The 20,906-nt window shown below is 43.9% G+C and overlaps 1 protein-coding gene across 4 annotated transcripts in view; it reads left to right on the top strand.

Moving 5' to 3' along the window:
• LOC144829313 (rho GTPase-activating protein 6-like) overlaps positions 1–20,906 on the top strand; it is a 940,021-nt gene that overhangs the window by 812,331 nt on the left and 106,784 nt on the right. The gene's annotated exons all lie outside the window — the stretch shown is intronic.

The raw sequence follows: 20,906 nt of genomic DNA, 5'->3' as shown, positions 1-20,906 counted from the left end.
CACTGTAAATACTATTTGCTGTACCAATGTTTGGAGCTAATGCATTGTAACCCATTAATGCTTTGATTGACAATCGCATTTATTGCCGGTGTTCCTTATGGAAATTAAATTTCCGTTTTTAGGTCTCGTGACCTTAAATGCGCGCAAGCGCATTGAGGAACGAGAATTCAAGTGCTCGAAATACTCTTCAAACCAAGGGCTTCGTTCCTTGGCGTTTTCTTGAAGTTCACGCGGCCACAGGCACGCGCTTTTGGGCCATAAACTCTGTTCCCCACAGCCTTGCATTCATTTCTCCTCCCCCTCCCCAGCCAGCTTCCCCCAGGCCGTAGCAGCACTCCTCCCACACTCCCATACTTCAAAGGCTTATCACTTCACACGGCCGCAGGCCGTTCAAGTCTTATCACTTCACACGGCCGCAGGCCGTGCAACCAGAGCACTTCAGTTGGTGCGCAGCCCCCCTCCCAGCACTGCCTTGTTACTCTCGGCCAGGCTCCGCATTTCACCCATTGAAATAACTTTAGAGCAGCATAAAAGGGTTTACAAACAAAGTAATGTAACTAAACAGAACATATATTCTTAACTAAATGTGGCATATACATGGATAATATATGGAACGTATGTAAGCATAACATACCTTATGTAGAGTGCAGAGTGCAGATTCAGAGTGCAGTGTGCAGAGTGCAGATTGTGAGTGCAGATTGTGAGTGCAGATTGTGAGTGCAGATTGTGAGTGCAGATTGTGAGTGCAGATTGTGAGTGCAGATTCAGAGTGCAGATTCAGAGTGCAGAGTGCAGATTCAGAATGCAGAGTGCAGAGTGCAGAGAGAACTCAGCAGCATCACCACAGCATCACTCTGCACCACCACAGCACCACTCTGCACCACCACAGCACCACCACAGCACCACTCTGCACCACCACAGCACCACTCTGCACCACCACAGCACAGCATCAATCTGCACCACCACAGCACCACTCTGCACCACCACAGCACAGCATCAATCTGCACCACCACAGCACCACTCTGCACCACCACAGCACAGCATCAATCTGCACCACCACAGCACCACTCTGCACCACCACAGCACAGCATCAATCTGCACCACCACAGCACCACTCTGCACCACCACAGCACAGCATCAATCTGCACCACCACAGCACCACTCTGCACCACCACAGCACAGCATCAATCTGCACCACCACAGCACCACTCTGCACCACCACAGCACAGCATCAATCTGTGCAACCATTCAACAACTGGTTCAATTATGTTTTCTCAATGTTTCAAGCTTTATTACAAATGTCACAAAAAGATGTTATTTCACTTCTGTTCTTGGATTTTCATCACAATAAAATACACTGAACATAATCTTCACAAACGTTATTTACAAAAGTTTAAGCTATTGCCAATATAAATTACAATCACTTTTATTTAAGTATTAATTATTTAAAAAAATTAAAAGCCGTTGTTATTTGTAATATCAATACATCTAAGTCACGTAAATACAAAACATGTTGCATTACAAATGCTATAGTCGTCACATGCGCGAAAGTTATAACTATTGGCATTGAAAATGACAAAGCTATTAATTTAGCTATTTTCAAAATCAACACATAAATAAAAAAATTGTCATTTACAAGACCAATAGCTCAAACTTTCATAATGCGAGACCTATTGCATTGCAAATGCTTGTTTGAATTTGATTCAAATCTTGAGTGGTGAATTGTTTTCTGTTTTTCTGTAATTATGATATGAAAAAGAACTACCACGACAATTTTTTTTCCACGTGTGGTAAATAAATAAATAATACCCTATTTTTGAATGAATAAATGAATAACAGATAGCTCAATAAATAAGAGTCAAGATTCGAGGTAGTAGGAGTTTGCAGGTTTATTACAGCATAAAGGACAGGAACAGGACCACCTGCACAGGAATAGGATGGCAAGGCCCAGCAGCGCTGCCGGGGTCAGGATCGGGACAAGGGGAACAACTTTTTAATAACAGTGCATGAGCATATATACATAACGCAAACACATAGCATTATATTGCAATAGGCGTGACGCGTAGCAGTCGCGAAAGATAAGGGTGAAAAGAGGTGTAACAGGGCGTATACATAGACATGTGATGCAAACGTAACAGAATACGTCATGAATGGGGCGGCAACCATGGAGGGGGCTACCTGAGGAGCCGGGACCTCTAACCTGATGGTGCGCGCAAACTAGCAATGACGTGTTACTAAGAGAAGCTGGGGGCTATGAACTCTGTGCTAGGAGCAGAGACTGAAGTCTGGAGAGTCAGGGCGACATGTACCTAAACAGTATCTAGTATCTGATGTTTAGAGAACATGTTGATATAAACTAGAAGTCAGGAGGGGAAAGGCTAACTTGATTCTAAGACTGGACCATGCATTATTCTACATGTAGTGCGTGATGAAGAATATTAAATGACCATTAAATGCAGTATTTCTCTAACGTGGAGACGTGAAGGCTAGACAATGACGGAAACTATCGATGCGATTCAGTAGCTTTAGGAATGCAGAGAAGGAGGACTGAACTGATAACTGAAATCATAACATATTCTTGGCAGACTCAGAGGCAGAGCCAGGGTGAGCCGGGCACTGCAAGGCAGGAAGTAAGTGAAGGGTCGAGGATACAGGTGGGGGCTGTATCGCTCCTCAGCGAGGCTTCAGGAGACAGGAGCTGAATCTGGTGTCCAGGCCCTTTTGAGGCCTAGAAACGGGGACTTTTCAATAGAATAACGTGCACACTGAGAAACGTGGCAACGTAGCTTTACATAGGCCTGATATTCGTAGTATTCACGAGAACTGGAAACTGGCATACTAGAGGTGGACACAACTGTAATTGCGTCATTAATCGAACATAGGGAATGCATATGCATATTTAATCATGCACACATAACATATGATGGATGACACGTAGGGACACAGAACATGGCAAAATGTACTTTTCCACATTCCCTCCTTGTCACTACGATTCCATCAGGAAACATCAATATTCATGATACCATCTATCATTTCATACAGTATCATTTGCTCGTCTCGAATTATCCTGGAACGGGATTTAGAACGGGGCTTGGGACTAGGAATACAAGAGGTAGCACAAATGCCGCAAATCGCAGGGCCACATTGTATACAGAGGCAGCAGCTGAATATGATCGCTACTGCAATACCTAGAAAGGACAAGACTTTCCATCCCCAGGCGGAAATTATATTCCAGAACCAACCGGACCATGTCCAGGTGCCTGGATCTTGGTGTAACAGATGGGCAATCTTATGGAGTCTGGTTATAGCTGAATAAACAGACGGCGCGTTATTTGGAATGAAAATGCAGCAACTAGATCCGATGACTCTACAGGCCCCGCCCCTATCGGCCAGTATGACGTCAAGGACGAGACGATTCTGTAAAACGACAAATCTCATAGCAGATTGCTCTTCGGTTAAGTTACCTAGAGCAGAGGCAGTCTCATTTACTACAGCTTCGAGGGTTCTGGTTAACCTACGGATTAGCTTACTATTCTGGATAGGTCCTATAAAGAAAAAGAAACCTCTGTTGAAATCTGTATACTGTTCTAGAGCAGTTTCAGTATAATCGACAATGGGGGACTCCCTTCTATGTCTAATGTGTACTAGATGTGTGTTTCTATGATAATCAGGTGGGGCTAGGAAAACTGGTGGCAGTAGGAAGGCAATGTAACAGGTTCCCTCCCAATCGAGGGGCAGACGAACATATGCAGTTTGACCACAAATAAAATAAGAATGACGTGAAGCTTTGAAAATAGATTTCCCACTGTCACTATACTTGACAATAGTAGTACAATCACTATGTCCTACATGTACGGAACCATTATTTCGGACACATAATTCGCCTTTGACTGGTAGTACTGAAATAGCAGGTAAGTCTGGAGTAGTATCAGACTGAACATTCAGGACCATGAAATTCGAAGAATAGTTACCTAAATTATAAACTTCATTTTCTAGATCTAACCCGGTTCTGTGGGGGAGACCTTGCTTGTCTGGGAAACATGTACTGTTAAGAAAAGACATATCTGTTGAGGATGACGTTAACGTGGACCATGCTCCACACGAACCATTATGTGAAAATGGATAAGGAAAAAGTGGCAGAACTCCCTTCGGTATCTGGAAAGGGGGGAGTCGACCACACACCCAACAATTAGTAGCATTGCTGGTCTGATGTGAGTAATGTAACATGCGGATGAAAGAATTATTTTTCATAGCGAGGCGGTAAGAGAGTTCATGAGGAGGCAGATCACTAAACGTGTGCTCTACTGTAGCATTAGCAGACTTATTTACATGAAGAACTGGGAAATACAAGAAAAATGCATAACTGGTGCAGGAAATCATAATGCTGAGAAACAATATGAAACATAGAAAAACGATACATCGAATTGAGTTTTGACTAACTCTCTCACTATGGGGGTCTATTTTATACATGTCAGAAACAGTCTAACCGTTTCACCTAGGGGAGGACTTAGACAATCAAACTGGCTGACTTATTTTACTAGACCGGAGTTTCAACTTATACTCCTGTTGCGGAGTTTTCTCTAACAGGGGAGGGTTTGTAGCAATGTCTTTTGCGGGACAGTCCTTGAGAACAATATTTTGGCAATCCTTCAAATCCTGGGAAATGTTCTTTGAGACGGGTTTCAGTCCATAAAACTTCTTTACATGCGAAAGGTGCACCCAGCCTTTGCGACCCTCCAACTTCACGGCTGTACGGGTGGCGAGGAGGACCTGTCGGGGCTCCTTCCAGCGTGGCTCCAGCGGACTTGAGCGGTCAAAATTGCGGACCAAGACCATGGATCCTGGAACGATTTCATGCGGTGCCACCTCGGTATTGTCTGGAAATGCGGCGGCAACCTGTGAACGACAAGAGTTGAGGGCAGACATCAAGGAAGCTAGGTAATCTGTCAGCATATTACTTGAAACATCGGTAATACTTCGGGGTCTAGGAGTACCCCACATGTTAGGGGGGCGGCCGAAAACGACCTCATACGGGGACAGACCTGATCTGGAATGTGCGACCATGCGCATATAAAATAAAGCGACTGGCAGAGCTACTAGCCAGTCCACACCTTTCTCTTTACACACTTTTGCAATACGGATTTTCAGAGTCTGGTTATGTCTCTCTACGAGACCGGCTGCTTCAGGATGGCGTACACAATGAAACTTCCACTGGTACCCCAACAAAAGGGAAACATGCTTCATCAACTCAGATGAGAATGGCTGGCCGTTGTCAGAATATACGACTCTAGGGAGTCCATAACGGGGGAAGAACTCACGAACCAACTGCTTGGCAGTGGTCGCGGCTGTGTAATCTGGGACTGGATATGCTTCTGTCCACCTGGACAAAGCGCATACAACTACAAGGACATACTTGAAACCTCGACATCGCTCCATCTGAATATAATCCATCTGGAGGACTTCGAAAGGGTGGTCAGGGGGCTGGAATCCACCTTGTTCCACCGGGACACTTTTACCTGGATTAAACTGACAACATATCATACAGGTACGGACTTTCTGCTTGGCTGCAGCTCGTAAATGCTTGTTGAACCAAATGTTCTGGATACTGTCTAACATAGCTTTTTCTCCTAAATGTGCTGGACTATGTGCGGTATTAATAATGATTTGAACCATAGAGTCGGGGAGAAACCATGTGGCTCTACCCTTCGTTAACCATCCTTGATCTGTCTGGACCCCTCCTTGTTCGGACCATTTCTTGATTTCTTCGGGAGTAGCATGTAACTGTATGTCTATGACATCTTGTGTAGGGTCTTTAACTGTCATGCATGTAATCGGATCTGGAGTGTGTGTCATGTTAACTGGAATGTCTAGAGTCTGTGCTGTAAGCTTGGCTGTGCGATCTGCTAGATCGTTACCTTGAGAAATAATGTCAGTAACTTTCGTATGTGCTTTGCACTTCATGATAGCAATAGATGTCGGTAAATGTATGGCATCTAACAGAGCTTGAATAAGGAGACCATGCTGAATCTTGGTTCCATGAGAAGTCATGAAACCTCTCTCCTGCCAGAGCACTCCGAAGTCGTGTACAACTCCAAATGCGTAACGTGAATCTGTGTAAACATTAACTTTCAAGTTCTTGGCGTGTTTGCAGGCTTGTGTCAGAGCAACTAGCTCTGCTGCTTGAGCGGACAGGGTGTCAATACGGTGTGTTTCAATAACTTCAGTGTCAGTAGTCACTGCATACGCGGCGACTAGTTCTCCTGTACTTGTTCTCATACATGAACCATCCACATAAAGTGTCAGGTCGGGGTCTGGTAACGGAATATCTGTCAGATCTTGTCTTGGCTTGGTCATAATGTTAACTACTTCCACACAGTCATGTGTGGCAGAATTCGAAGTAACTGATGGTAACAGTGTAGCAGGGTTCAGGATGTTGCAGCGTCTGATTTCTATGTGTGGCTGGAACAGTGTCAATTCATAACCTGTTAAACGTGCAATTGTCAAGTGCTGAGTTTGTGTTCGGTTTAAAAGAACTTCCACGGAATGTGGAACTTGTACTGTCAAGGTATGTCCTAATACTATGGAATCACTTTGTCTGATAGGTAGTGCTGTGGCTGCAACTGACTTGAGGCACGCAGGCAGAGCCTGGGCTACAGGATCTAATGTGCTCGAAAAATAAGCACAGGGCTTGTATTGTCCTGCTTGATCTTGTGTGAGAACAGATAATGCTGTACCTTCGCGTTCAGTGACGAAAAGTGTAAAAGGCTTACTGTAGTTCGGTGTCGCTAGAACTGGAGCTTGGCATAGGGCTTTCTTTAACTCATTGAAACTAAGTGTATGTTCAGATGTCCAAGGGAGGACAGTCGATACGGCTGCCTCCTGTGTCGTTAACTGTATCAGTGGCTTGGCTAGAAATGCATACTGAGGAATCCATTGTCTGCAGTAAGAAGTAAGGCCGATAAAAGCACGTACCTCCTTCTGGGTCTTGGGCTGAGGAAGACTCGCTATTAACTGGATACGGTCTGGTGTCAACTGCCTACCCCTCTTGGACAGTAAGTGTCCTAAGTAGACCACTTGCTGGACACAGAATTGAAGCTTCGAAGGGGACACCTTGTGCCCCGTCTCGGCTAGGAAATACAAGACTGTAAGGGATGCTCGCTCGCAAGCACGTTCAGAACGGGCTGTGATCAGGAGATCATCGACATACTGGAGCAGGGCAGTGTCAGTTGGCATGTGAATGTTGTCTAGTTGTCTTTTAAGTGCTTGACTGTAAATGCTAGGGCTTTCTGTGAAACCTTGAGGAGCGCGTGTGAACATATAGCTCCTTCCATTTAAACAAAATCCGAAAAGAAACTGGCTGTCTGGATGAATAGGGACACTGAAAAACGCGTTCTTGAGGTCGATTACAGTAAAGAACGTGGCTTCGGAATCAATGGCTGTCAATAGGGAAGAGATATCTGGAACGACTGGGTACTGAGGAATAATACATTTATTAAGTTCTCGTAGGTCAATCACTAATCGATATACTGGGGGTGCATTTGGATCAGTACGTTTCATGACTGGAATGATCGGGGAATTGCATACATTGGAGTCAGTTTCTACAACCACTCCTTGAGCGATGAGCTCGTCAATAATTTTGGATAAGGCTGCTACAGCCTCAGGTGGCAATCTGTACTGTCTGATTCGTGGTAACACTACACCTGGCTTGAGAGTCACACGATAGGGTGTGATTTGCATGTAACCAACATCAGTTGGACCTTGCGCCCATAGATGCTGCGGAACATTAGACAATCTGTGATCAAAATCTCGTAATACATAGTGACCCTTAAAGTCACGTAGGAACAATCGTATTCCCTCTGGGGAACAGCATATAACTGCACCTAACTCTTTCAGTGTTTTAATACCTAATAGGTTTTCTGGACATGACTTAGTAAGTAACAGATCAGTAGTGCGGGACAATGGACCTACTTCTAGAGTAACTGGCTTTGATATTTCATTTACAATGGGTTTTCCTGAAAATCCAAGGGAAACATTTCTTGAGCCTGAGAGCGGAGCCCCTGGAACTTCGGCGTGACTAATTGTGGTCCTACTTGCCCCTGTATCAATCAAAAACTTTCTGTCTTTCCCTAATACTTGACTGTGAACATAGGGACCTTCTTGATCTACAGGTATCTCGATGAGAGGCAAGCCTACCTCCCTCTCTAGGCTGTTTCATGAATACTGCTGGTACTCTGGATACTCAGACTGTGCATACTGGTACATCTGCTGTGTAACGTGCTGTGTTGCAGCGATGGGCTGCGGTGCTGTAACTGTCTGTGGTGCATTCTGTGGCTGAGGAGTCTGTAAAACTTGTTCTTGTCTAGGCGGACGTGGTCTTTCTTTAGTCTTACCGGTAGCTATGTTATGTTTCAGAACTGCACACTCGTTTATAAAATGACCTGGATGTTTACAATAATTGCAGTTCCCTTTAACGGGAGCTGCAGGATGACTGGCTTGATTCGGACCCCTCTTCTGACTGTCTTGAGGAACAGATTGTGCAACTAGTACTTTCATTTTCGTGTCTTTCATACGTTTTCTCTCGTGTTCTTGTTCTTCCCTGATCCTATTCTGGTGGTATTGGAGCATCTGCAGCATCTGGGACGGGGTATTAGCTTGCCAGGTACTTTCGACTTTCAAAACTCGATTTTTAATTTGTGGACTTGAATTCTCGACTAATTTAGTGACAAAAAGGTGAGGGTATGACTCACTACTTGTCTTGAGGCCACTGTTGATGCTAAAACATTTCTCAAATCTGGAATAAAAATCACTAATATCTTCGTCTTGTTTCTGTTTACAGGCTGAGATTGCATCCCAGTCTTCTTTTCTAGTTGTCAATAATCTGGGTAAAACTTGTATTAATAATTCCGGTAATTCTTTACATTTCGCTCCAAGACCGGTACCTGGTACTCGTGCCTTGTCTTCAGCTTCTAGAACTGCCCAATCGATCTTTTTCTCTCCCACCTCCCATTCTTTTTCCTTGAGCTTTTCATACACCCCTGCGGGCAGCAGAACCTTTAACATTTTAATTATATCTGGATACGTGTATTCTCCCATACGGAGCATGTCTTTTAATTCTCTATGGAACCCTGCTGGATCTTTATCATGACAGGGAATTAATTTCTTCATCTCTAGGAGTTCCATCTTTGTAATCGGAGTGTAAACAAACACTCGTTCTAGTTCGCCACCCGTTCCTCTAACTGGGTGGACTTCTCGTAAGGGATTCTGTCGCTCTATGTAAAATGGTTTACTTTCTGGGGGTGAGACATGAACAAAATGCGGGTTCAGAAACGTTCTATATTTGTGACGCTGTTCTAGAATGACACTAATTAAGTCGGTACCTAAACCTTTCCATCTATACTGGAGTAACTCGTTCAGGATATCGTGTAACGGACCTGGATCAGAGTGCTGACCCTCATACAATGTAATGAGGTGCTGAATCATATACATACCCGCCAGTCGTTGCTCGGCTGGGGGCATTTTCAGAAACATTTGTGCCACTATTTCGTCTGGAAAAGTGGTAGAATCAGTAATCCATCGGACTGCTGATCGGGCTAGTTCTTGTTCATGCATGGTACTTAACTCACTGTAACCGATTCGTGATTTCAGAATGTGATCGGTAGCTTGAAACACTTGTTCTAGAGAACCTTGTTCTGGTGCTGGATGATGGAAAATAGACTTGTGTTCTAGGCGTAAATGGCGATCTGGAAATCTAGATTTTCCTACATACGCTATTCTGTCAGGATTCTCGTCGTCTAACTCTTCAGGATCAGAGTTACTTTCTTTCTCGCTTACTTGTGCTGCTTTACGCTGTTCGTGTAACTTTATTATTTCTTTACGGATTTTCTTGTACATACTCTCCATAGCACCGACGGTCTTGTGCTTACCCTCGGCTATATTATCACTCCACCTTGTCAGGGTTTTCATTTCAGCCGGATCTTTAGACGGGTAATCTTGTTCTCTTATTAGACAATTGATCAGAAACTTTAATATCAGGAGCTGGGTCTCAGCTTTCCTTTGAGACATGGCCTCGCCAATGCTTTCTGGATCATCCCCTGTACGGATGAAACGATATATTCTGTCTAGATCTTCTTTCATATTCGGTAAGGTGACTAGATACTCGGTCACCTTTCTTACGCGGAATGAATATAAAACCATATTATCCTCGCCTGGGACTGGATCATAGCCGCATTCGGCAAGGGATTTTCTTATTTCTGCTACAGTCTGATGTCTGGGCGTACGCTGTGATGCTTGTATATGTAATTCGGCTGTCATTAAACGCTTGTGTGGCGGCGGGGTTTGAGGAGTACCTCCCCCTGCTGCCCCTAAACTAGAGTCGTCTACTGAGGCTCTTCGTCCTGGCAGAGTGGGAAATGGAAATGTAGGCTGGACTTGTATGGCGGGCTGGACCGGGGGTACCGTAACAGGTACTCCGGTGTCTGGAGGAGCGGGAAGTGCCTGATTTACAGGGACTGGCGGAGCGCGAACAGGATTTGCATATTCTGGGACTGTGTCGTCCAAATAGGACGAAATAAAAATATCAGCTGCGGTCTGTTTGTGACGTAGCTTGGTCGGAACTAATGGTGGCGGGAAATTACTGGATGCCTCTGGGGTCGCTTTTGGCAAGCCCTCGGCAAGGAGAGGATACATACCCCTAATAAGGGCATGCCTCTGTCTGTCTGACTGTTCGGCTTTAACTTGTTCACCTATCTCGATTAATTCTTTTTCATGGGCTCGTTCCAAGGATTCTCTACTTAATTCTGACTTTCTGATTTCTTTTTCAGTTCTTTTATGAGCTTCTTTGCGCCATAACTCGATGGCATCTTTCTGCGACTGTCTGGCTTTCTTTTTCCATAATGCTTCTTCTACTCGCATGATGCACTCGGCATCCCATGTACCCGATACGGGCCATCTATACTTTTCTTCTAACTGTTTGGTATACTCTACCCATAAATCTAGATACAGTATGGCGCTTATGCCATGCTTCTGATACATAAAATGACCTGGACTGTCCCTAGGCGGGACAGGAACTGCTGCTTCCAGCAGACCCTTTCTAGTTTTTAACTGGCGTAACTTAGAAAACAAGGGCATGACTGGACTGTAATCTAGACACAATACAATACACAATAAACACGATACTTATTCCCCATTCATACCACGACATTAAAATACATGAAGAACATTTAAAAATAACAGTTCGAACAGAATACTACCTGGAATACGGAACACAGAATACATGAATTTTCTCGAGAACAGAACTGACTAGAACAGGAACTAGATGCACTGCTGAAACAGTACGAAACTTACCGGTCTCATACAGAGACACGTCAGGACCCGCATCCACCGAAGTGGACACTTCGTTTGTGGGTCTGTGTACCACCAACCCACGGACCAGAGTCAATTAGATTGACCCTGTCTAGATACTACCCCAGTAACGGTACTCACCGGGCAGCAAGAACGGAAGGCCTCAGACTGGACTGGATTGCCTCGACGTCGGACGGACGAACTTCGGACTTCTGTTACGGGTGGGCCTCCGGATACCTCGGACCTTGGACTCTCGGCTTGGGCTCTGGTCGGGACTCGCCGCGTTCCTCCACCGTCTCGTCTGGATGCTGGACCGCCTCCTCCGTCTCCTCCGTGGGCCTGAGGGATACTTGAAGCAGAAATATCTGCCGGTGCGCAGAAGAGTTCCGTCACGACTGCAGAGGGTCAGGGGGTCGGCGTGGCTTCACCGACGCGTGGGGAAAGGGCAAGTTCCTGTTCGGGCGCCATTATGTGGTAAATAAATAAATAATACCCTATTTTTGAATGAATAAATGAATAACAGATAGCTCAATAAATAAGAGTCAAGATTCGAGGTAGTAGGAGTTTGCAGGTTTATTACAGCATAAAGGACAGGAACAGGACCACCTGCACAGGAATAGGATGGCAAGGCCCAGCAGCGCTGCCGGGGTCAGGATCGGGACAAGGGGAACAACTTTTTAATAACAGTGCATGAGCATATATACATAACGCAAACACATAGCATTATATTGCAATAGGCGTGACGCGTAGCAGTCGCGAAAGATAAGGGTGAAAAGAGGTGTAACAGGGCGTATACATAGACATGTGATGCAAACGTAACAGAATACGTCATGAATGGGGCGGCAACCATGGAGGGGGCTACCTGAGGAGCCGGGACCTCTAACCTGATGGTGCGCGCAAACTAGCAATGACGTGTTACTAAGAGAAGCTGGGGGCTATGAACTCTGTGCTAGGAGCAGAGACTGAAGTCTGGAGAGTCAGGGCGACATGTACCTAAACAGTATCTAGTATCTGATGTTTAGAGAACATGTTGATATAAACTAGAAGTCAGGAGGGGAAAGGCTAACTTGATTCTAAGACTGGACCATGCATTATTCTACATGTAGTGCGTGATGAAGAATATTAAATGACCATTAAATGCAGTATTTCTCTAACGTGGAGACGTGAAGGCTAGACAATGACGGAAACTATCGATGCGATTCAGTAGCTTTAGGAATGCAGAGAAGGAGGACTGAACTGATAACTGAAATCATAACATATTCTTGGCAGACTCAGAGGCAGAGCCAGGGTGAGCCGGGCACTGCAAGGCAGGAAGTAAGTGAAGGGTCGAGGATACAGGTGGGGGCTGTATCGCTCCTCAGCGAGGCTTCAGGAGACAGGAGCTGAATCTGGTGTCCAGGCCCTTTTGAGGCCTAGAAACGGGGACTTTTCAATAGAATAACGTGCACACTGAGAAACGTGGCAACGTAGCTTTACATAGGCCTGATATTCGTAGTATTCACGAGAACTGGAAACTGGCATACTAGAGGTGGACACAACTGTAATTGCGTCATTAATCGAACATAGGGAATGCATATGCATATTTAATCATGCACACATAACATATGATGGATGACACGTAGGGACACAGAACATGGCAAAATTTACTTTTCCACACACGTACTGTATTACTGACCCAGGCCTGATAGTGTTTTCTTGGAGTCCATCCTGTTAAAACTCATCATGCAATAAAAAGAAGTCACAAAAACTAAATAAACATTGCAGCAGCATGCCAAGGTCAGACTAATTGGCTTTGCCATAGCACATTTAAGGATTGAAGTAAATGTAAAAATCAGAATTGCTTTTCTCTTTAAGTCAAATGTTTCACAAAAGGAGGATAAAATACATTTTTTTAAAAAGAGTTTTATATAGCGTGAACGAGACCCGAAGATATCGGGTATCAGAGCGCTTTACATAGCACCAGTTTGTTTACATGAGGACACATTCATTTTTTTGATAGGCACGGGGAGATTAAGTGATTTGCCCAGAATCACAGGATGTTAAACGTTGTTGCCGAGACTCGAACCCAGTTTCCCAGCTTCAATGTCGACCACTCTTGCAGCAAGGCTACATCCTCTCCCCAACTTATGTTCTGTTGTCACTTCTAATTTTAGAGTTACTGCGACAAGAATAAACTGGAGAATAGTTCTACGTATGTTGTCAAAATGCCTCAAGGTTTTAGGCTAATGGTGTCTACCTACTTACTAGACACATGTAGACTAAGTGCTGCCTTGTTCATGTAAAAAATAAAATAAAAAAAACATTAACTTTGAAGGAGATGGCATGAATAAACTAATAGCTCTACCGCAAATGTCTTGGAGACAGACTTTGAGAAGGGTCTGAAATGGTTTTGGCAGGCAGTAGCAATGTGGAGCATTATGCTGAAAATAGTGCTTTTTTTCAGTGAAAAAAGAACAGAGGGGCAGTGATCAACTCTTTAATGGGCGATCAATAACATATTTTGTCACCCATATCATGGCTGGGAGTAGATGCCAAAAGAGGACGAAAATGGGTTATTAGTTGGAGCGGATGCAAGTACTTCCCAAGTAATAAGTCCAAACCCCTGTCCGGTTAAACACAAGGCTTCAATAAATCCTGAGCCCAATCCCTGGTAGCTATGGCACAGAGTACATAGGGTTAACTTAAGAAAGGTTTGTGAAGTTTATAGAAGTACCAAAACAATTTAAAAGTCAAAATACAACCCAAAAGAAATCCCACAACCAATTTGCAAAAAACAAGCAAAATTTATTAGGAAAAATGACACACCAAACACATTTCCAATAAGTAGAACCAGAGATATTATTTTTAAAATGTTAATAAACAAACTGCTAATAAAATATAAACCTTCATGCTTTGGCAGAGAAACCACCACCAACAGCCATAGAAGCGGTCCCAATGCTGGATTGTGATCCAGCAGTCGAAGGCATCAGTCGCAGGGACAGACTGCTTCTTTTCCAATGGGCACAAGGAGCCCATCGCGGCAGAGCAGTACCTTTATCCCTACAATAGATGTGTGCCTGCTCAGGCACTGCCATAGGGATTACAATGCCCATTTCCCTCAGTCTGTACATGGTAGTTCAACTGCCATGAACAGGCAGACTGGCAAACAGGCAGAAAAGGACATTGGGGGCCCCTAGCAGGACTCCATCCCCTGTTGGCCTCCACTATTGGGTTTGGGGGCACATGTGGAGCAACCCAAACCAACCATGGAGCCTGTGCCAGGCCCCTCATTGTGTCTGGACACGGTGCATGGATGTTTAAAACATGCCTTTTTCTATTGTGACTTCTATTGCTGCCCTTTTCTGGGCCGCTGGACAAGCCACAATAGAAAATGGCATGTTTCCAACCGCCTGTGCGGCAGTCAGATCGTAATTTGGCTGGTGGTACCGCCAACTACATGCCGGTCGGTATCCATCCCATAGTGATGGAGGTCAGATGCTTGTTTGTCAATGATCATATTAAGGCCCTTAGTCTCTTTCTTGGATCTTGGATATTTTCAGTAGCACAAACCTGGAAGCTGTAGCTTTAGCAGGGTATACTGAATGTGGATACCTTAGCTGTGAGGATCCACTGATTTCTTCTTACAGGCGGCAAAAATCTCAAGGAAGGACCAACCTGATTTTCTTGCACATGAGGTCACACCTTGAATGGATAGCCTGGGGTCATTAGTCCCAGTCCTTTGGAAATCCCAACTTTTGGAATCTTTTGTAGTATCTACTTCTAAGTCTCCCAGAATGTCAGGGTTGGCACCTAGACTCTGGGATCCACTCCAGCAGGAGCCACTAGCACAGTCCAAGCATGGTCTCCTTGCCAGTGGGCAACTGATCACTACACGAAAAGGCTCCTTGCAGCTTTTTGTGTCCCTGGAGCCACACAAGTCATCAGTCAACTGACCCTTGGAGTCCACTTCTGAGAAATTGGTCCAAGTGGCAGCAGATCCAGCCCTTTATGTCTACCCACAGATCACAGACAACAGGTCCAGGTAACTTCTTTTCTTCCACAAGTCCAGATGTGTTCTGAAGAGCTAGGGTGAAGGTGCTGCTTCTGTTGTTTTCGCTAGCCAATTGCATGGGGGTGACTCCGGGACAATCTCTAACCAATGGCTAAACGGTTCCCAAGGGTAACCCCTCTCTCTTTTCCAGCACATAATGTTTGCATCACTGAAATCTATCTCACAGTCCAGTACAACATTTCCAGAAAAATCCAACTTGGGAGACCCTTTCTGACACTGGAGCTGGGTTGTGGCACACCCAAGTGTGTATCTAGATTAATGAGTAATCTTCTTCTACTCAACCAATCCAAACTGAGTCTGTGACTAACACCCTCACCCCTCTGATTGGATCCAGGAGGGCTCAGGTGTATCCTGGGATCAAATGTCTCTCTTCTCTAGGTGCCACATCACTAAACTGGAAAGACGCAGGTTTCCCCTAGTCCTTTTCAAGTTATAATTGTCCCTATGCCCTGATCAACCCCCTTTCTTGGGAAAAGCTGAGTTACATACCTCCCCCAGGCCACTGATTCCGCAATGATAACAATATATCACACTGCATCAAAGGGAAGCATTAATAGGCCAGCTGCAGGCAGGCTATTGCTAATTAGTGCAAACACAACAAGATGATGGATGCAGTGGCAGTGCTGAAACCTTTCAACCATTCACTCCAGTCAAGAGATCTTGGTTGAACCTTTTGCTCATTTGCTCACTATGCCGTTTGGGCCCAGTCATATGCAAATTAGTATTGACCCTGCTCCTCATGGCAACAGTCCAGCACGAACTGCCAGGCCAGGTCCTCCCTGGGCTGGAAACAACCATCCTGGGGTCAGTTACTAGTTTTGACCCATCTTCAAACACGCTAAATTGAAAACAGTGGCACAGCGAACAAGGGACCCACGTCTGGGAACACCCTTGGCCACTTAAAGAGAACATAGCAAACACAACAAGATGATGGATCGAGTTCTGAAATTGTTCAGCCATTCACCTCCAGTGAAGAGATCTAGCTTGAATCCATTCTTTTGCTCACTATGCCTCCCCAGTTTGGACCCAGCCATATGCAAATCAGTCTTGAACCTGCTCCTCATGGGAAATGTCCAGCCCGTACTGCCAGGCCAGGGCCTCTCTGGACCGGAAACAAGCTTCCTGGGTCCAGTTTTGGGGTATCACCTCATCGTTGACTGGGGGTGAGTGGTTGAAAAGTTTCAGGAGCAGGGTCAAGACTGATTCTCATATGGCTGAGTCCAAACTGGAATGGCATGGTGAGCAAAATGAACAATGGATTTAGGCCCAGATGTCTGTACTTGGGGTGAATGTTTGACAATGTTCAGCATTCTGCCCATCATATTTTTGTGCTTCTCTTGCTAATTAGGCCACTGCAACTTATGGCAGGAAAAGTGTAACTTTCTAACAGCTACTGCTCCTGCATATATTCATAAAAAATGAACTTAACCAATTAATTGGATTTTTAATAAATATTTAAAATAGTGAGGAAATTATTTTGGATGCTTTTTCCTGGACAAATGTAAAACAATAATACTTTAATTTTACTTTATCCTACTTATAAAACAAGCCACAACACAATACACTGAAAATAGCATTTGGTGGCTAATCACTGTAGGAAAATGCCTACGTTAAATTCTTACATGTTGCCCTTTAAAACACTGGACACCTTATCCTGTAACTGCAAGGGCATTGTTGAAGTGAATTACTTAATGTTTAAAGGTAGGATTCCCTCCTGTCAAAATTGTTATTTTCGCGGGTATGTCTTCAGATTTGAAAAGTTACAGCAGTCTGGCTATATGTGTTCAGCACCCATGCACTGAGGACTTGATATTTGTACCCCATTTTGCCGAATTCAAAGCCCTGCAATACCCACTAGCAAATAATGGCGGTGACGACACAAAATATGTTTTTTCTAACAGGTCCTCAAAGTCTCGCCCCATTTTCTTTTGAAGAATCCCACTGCGGATAGTTTTACACTTTAGGAAGACCAGGCTGCCCATAGCATGCTGACAACCATGTATTTCATTGACTTTTTAAAAGCAAAGACTCAACATAGGTGTAATGTTTGAATTGTTAAAAATGTTTAGAACTTCCAATTTTATAACTTAATTGTGAAAAAATAAGTTTTAATTCTGGAAGCGCCAGAATATATTGTTTATCATGTGGGGCATGACATTATGGAGTTTGAACACCACTGCTCTGTCGTTTCTATGACCAGTTTATTCAAAGGGGACTACATTGCTAGGTGAAGGTTATTTGCAACAAATGTCAGTTTGCCTATCATGCCTGTATGCCAACAGTGATTGCTAAGTTTACAGTCTTTGTGCACTGTCGAAGATGTAATGCTGAATAGAAGGGAGATAGGGCTGGAAAGGTACCCAGAGTGCAGAACTCCAGAATGACATTGAAATTCATGATGGCTGAGTTTCATATGCTTTAGAAGAACTGATAGGGGAATTGAAGGTTAAAGATTGTCAGGAACTGACAGAAACCATTGTCGTTTATAAGCTTTCTCACAAAGGATTTGCCCCAGAAGAATTTTACGTGGACAATCTGTATGTGTGCACGAAAAAGTGTTGCTCACTGCTTGTGGTAATATATCAGAAAATATAGGCTAAACATACTTATGCCCATTAAGATGAAGGACAGTTAAATATTAGCTTAGAGTCCAGTTGCATAATATGGTGCCTGAGAATATATGCACCAGCTGCATAATATTGTGCACAGATTTTCGGAGCACTCTAAAAGTGCCTTACCAGCACTTACAAAAAGCCTCACCTCTGGGTTACTTGAGCATCAACCACGCATTCTGCAGCGCCACGCTCTGGCAATACCCCCAGTCATTCGTGTCTTTTTCGCCCTAACCTAATTTATGGAGGGGTACCCTGATCCCTAGGTGAGGAACCTGCTACCCTCGCTAAAGCAAGTTGATTCTCTGCTGATACAGGAGGGTATGTAGCCCACCATCAATAACAACGCCTTATATCAAAGCCTGTATCACATGCTGAAGTACATGCTACCAATAAGGAAAGCTGAAGCCAGGGATTTAAGTTGGGCGGATCCCTCTGGGTCTCAGACCCCGCTCGGTAGTTAAAAATTGACTTTAAAACAGGTCCCTACCAGGTCCTACAATGATGTCCTTAACTTTAAAGACAAAAACATGAATCGAATTCTCAACAATAGCTGTAAAAACCATCACAGTATTCCATTTCCGTGAGGTGTTTCCTGCTTATCATTTCGCTTAAAGTTGAATTCCCTAAGATTTGTTGTTATGGAGTTTTGTACAAGTTGTGAAATGAGCCGCCTGCGGGTGAGAGTTTAGGTTTTGGTTGGATTTTTATAACGAGCCACGATTTAGAGCTCCCGAGTTGAGGCTGAAAGCAGTGTGAGTTTCTCACAGACCAAATTAGTGGGTCATAAATGTGTTCAGAATAGATGCCCATCCATTCCTAGGTGTCCCTGCAGAGTGCACAGTGCAATGCTTACATGTCCCAATTGTTGCAGAGATATTATGGAAAAGTGTGTGAAGGAGGTACCTACCTGTTGAAATAATGATATGGTGAAAGTACATGAAAATGCAATGCTAACAAGTGAGTGGAAGTATCCAAAAAAGTGATGGATGGACTGCTCGAATTAATCTCAACCACTGGTAATTATTCAAGTTTGGTTTCCAGTCAATGGTTTTTTGGCGCATCATTTACTTCAGTTTGGACCCATCCATTGGCAAATCAGCCTTGACCCCGCTCCAATGGGAACATTCCAGCCTGAGCTGCCAGGCAAGTCTGCTCTGTGCCAGAACACAAGCAACCCAGGACTTGTTTCACCCATAAAAGGCCCCATCAGCCGGGTATAGCTTGGTTCCAGTGGCACAGTATGCACAGGACCCACGTCTTGGCATACCTGTTCTATTTACGGCCTCACTCAGAAATATGGAAAAAAGTGATAGGCCTGAATTAATCTCATCCCCTTATTATTACCTCCTAGTCCATTGTTCTGTATACAACAATTGAATGGGCATTGTGTGTCGAGGAAGGGAATGAAGGAGATGCAAGGAAGTGTTTGGAGTGGGAGCGAGTGAAAAGAGGGTGATGAAGAGCAGAGATGAGGTGTATGATATGTAGATGGGAGATGTCAGAAATATGTTGGGCGAAAAAGGCTGTCCATTTCTAACAAATAGAACATGCAGAGGAAAGTGCTGTGAAGGGGAGAATGGGAGTGATTTAGACACTCTGAAAACCACTACTGCTTCCAAAGGCTTTAGCAATATTTATGTTCAAGTCTCATTTTTTTTAATTGAAATGTTTATTATTCACAACGAAATTGACATCCGATACTGCTACTGATATTGCTACTGCTAACCCTTGGTAAAGCCAGTAGGTTGGACTTGCTTTAGACCAATGTCCATTGTTGTGTGGTGTATCTGTATGTCATAGTAAACAATTCCGAGAAGCACCAAGAGAATGGTCAGGTGTCCCACTGAAAGAAACACAGGTTTTTATTTTACATGTTTTATTCCTGGAAACGCATTGTGCTTGTTGCTGTTGAGGCAGGTATTCTCTACTTAAGTTTGCTTTGTTCGCCCTAAGTCATCTCTTTGTGTTTGCTCTGCTCTATTTGTGTGCCAGTGAGGCATATTCGAATATATGAGATTCCCCGATACCTACCGTGAACCAGTAAGTATGTCACCAGACCCGGAAAACTTTGCAATACTGTCAATGTACCTTTAAATGAGGAATAACTTGTGGAAAAAGTTCTTCTGCTGACTTTCCCTATCTTCTAATGTAAAGTTTTCACACAGGGGTATGGGTTTCCTGAAAAATAGTATGACCACTTATTTTTAATGTTGTGTACTACAAAAAACGGGTACATTTGTAGTAATCCGTTTACCCTACATTTCTTTCAGATTCCATCCTCTGTAAATGACGGCCTGACCCAGACCTTTTATACCATAAAGATTTGTATTAACTCAAATTCGTTAAAAATTACCTCTAAATTAATGTAGACGAAGTAGTAGAGGTAAAGCCTAGAATATTGAAACCTATAGCGATATTCACTACTAACAGCATTTGCATTTCGCATGAGTTTTGTAGAGTCTGGTTCTCCTCGGATAACTTGTATAATTAAAGCTCCAATATTTCTGCCTTACTTGGTGCCATTTTGGTAATCCTCCATCTGTGCCTGCCTAAACTATGTCTGTTCTTACATGCACGGTATTGTAAACTCACACTCTCGGGCACAAAGGCTCAAATGCATTTCTTTCATATCACAGGTTCTCAGGTTCCATTGCAGAGCCCTCAACATGTCAAGGAGTAATCCTCCTTGTTTTCGATATGATGTAAGACGCCATCACAGGCCTCCAAGTAGAACTCCATAAAAGGACCATTCTAAATGTGTGAACCGCTCGCTCACGTGTTATGGCAAAGTGAATAGTTCAATCTGACATGCTTTTAAATGTCATTATTTCTATGCCCTTTATTTCTGGAATATGCATTCATGTACACTTATATCTAAAAGTAGATCAGTGAGTTTGTGT

Source organism: Lissotriton helveticus, chromosome 4_1 (genome assembly GCF_964261635.1).
Source record: "Lissotriton helveticus chromosome 4_1, aLisHel1.1, whole genome shotgun sequence".
Classification (NCBI taxonomy): domain Eukaryota; kingdom Metazoa; phylum Chordata; class Amphibia; order Caudata; family Salamandridae; genus Lissotriton; species Lissotriton helveticus.
This window is presented reverse-complemented; position numbering and strand designations above follow the sequence as displayed.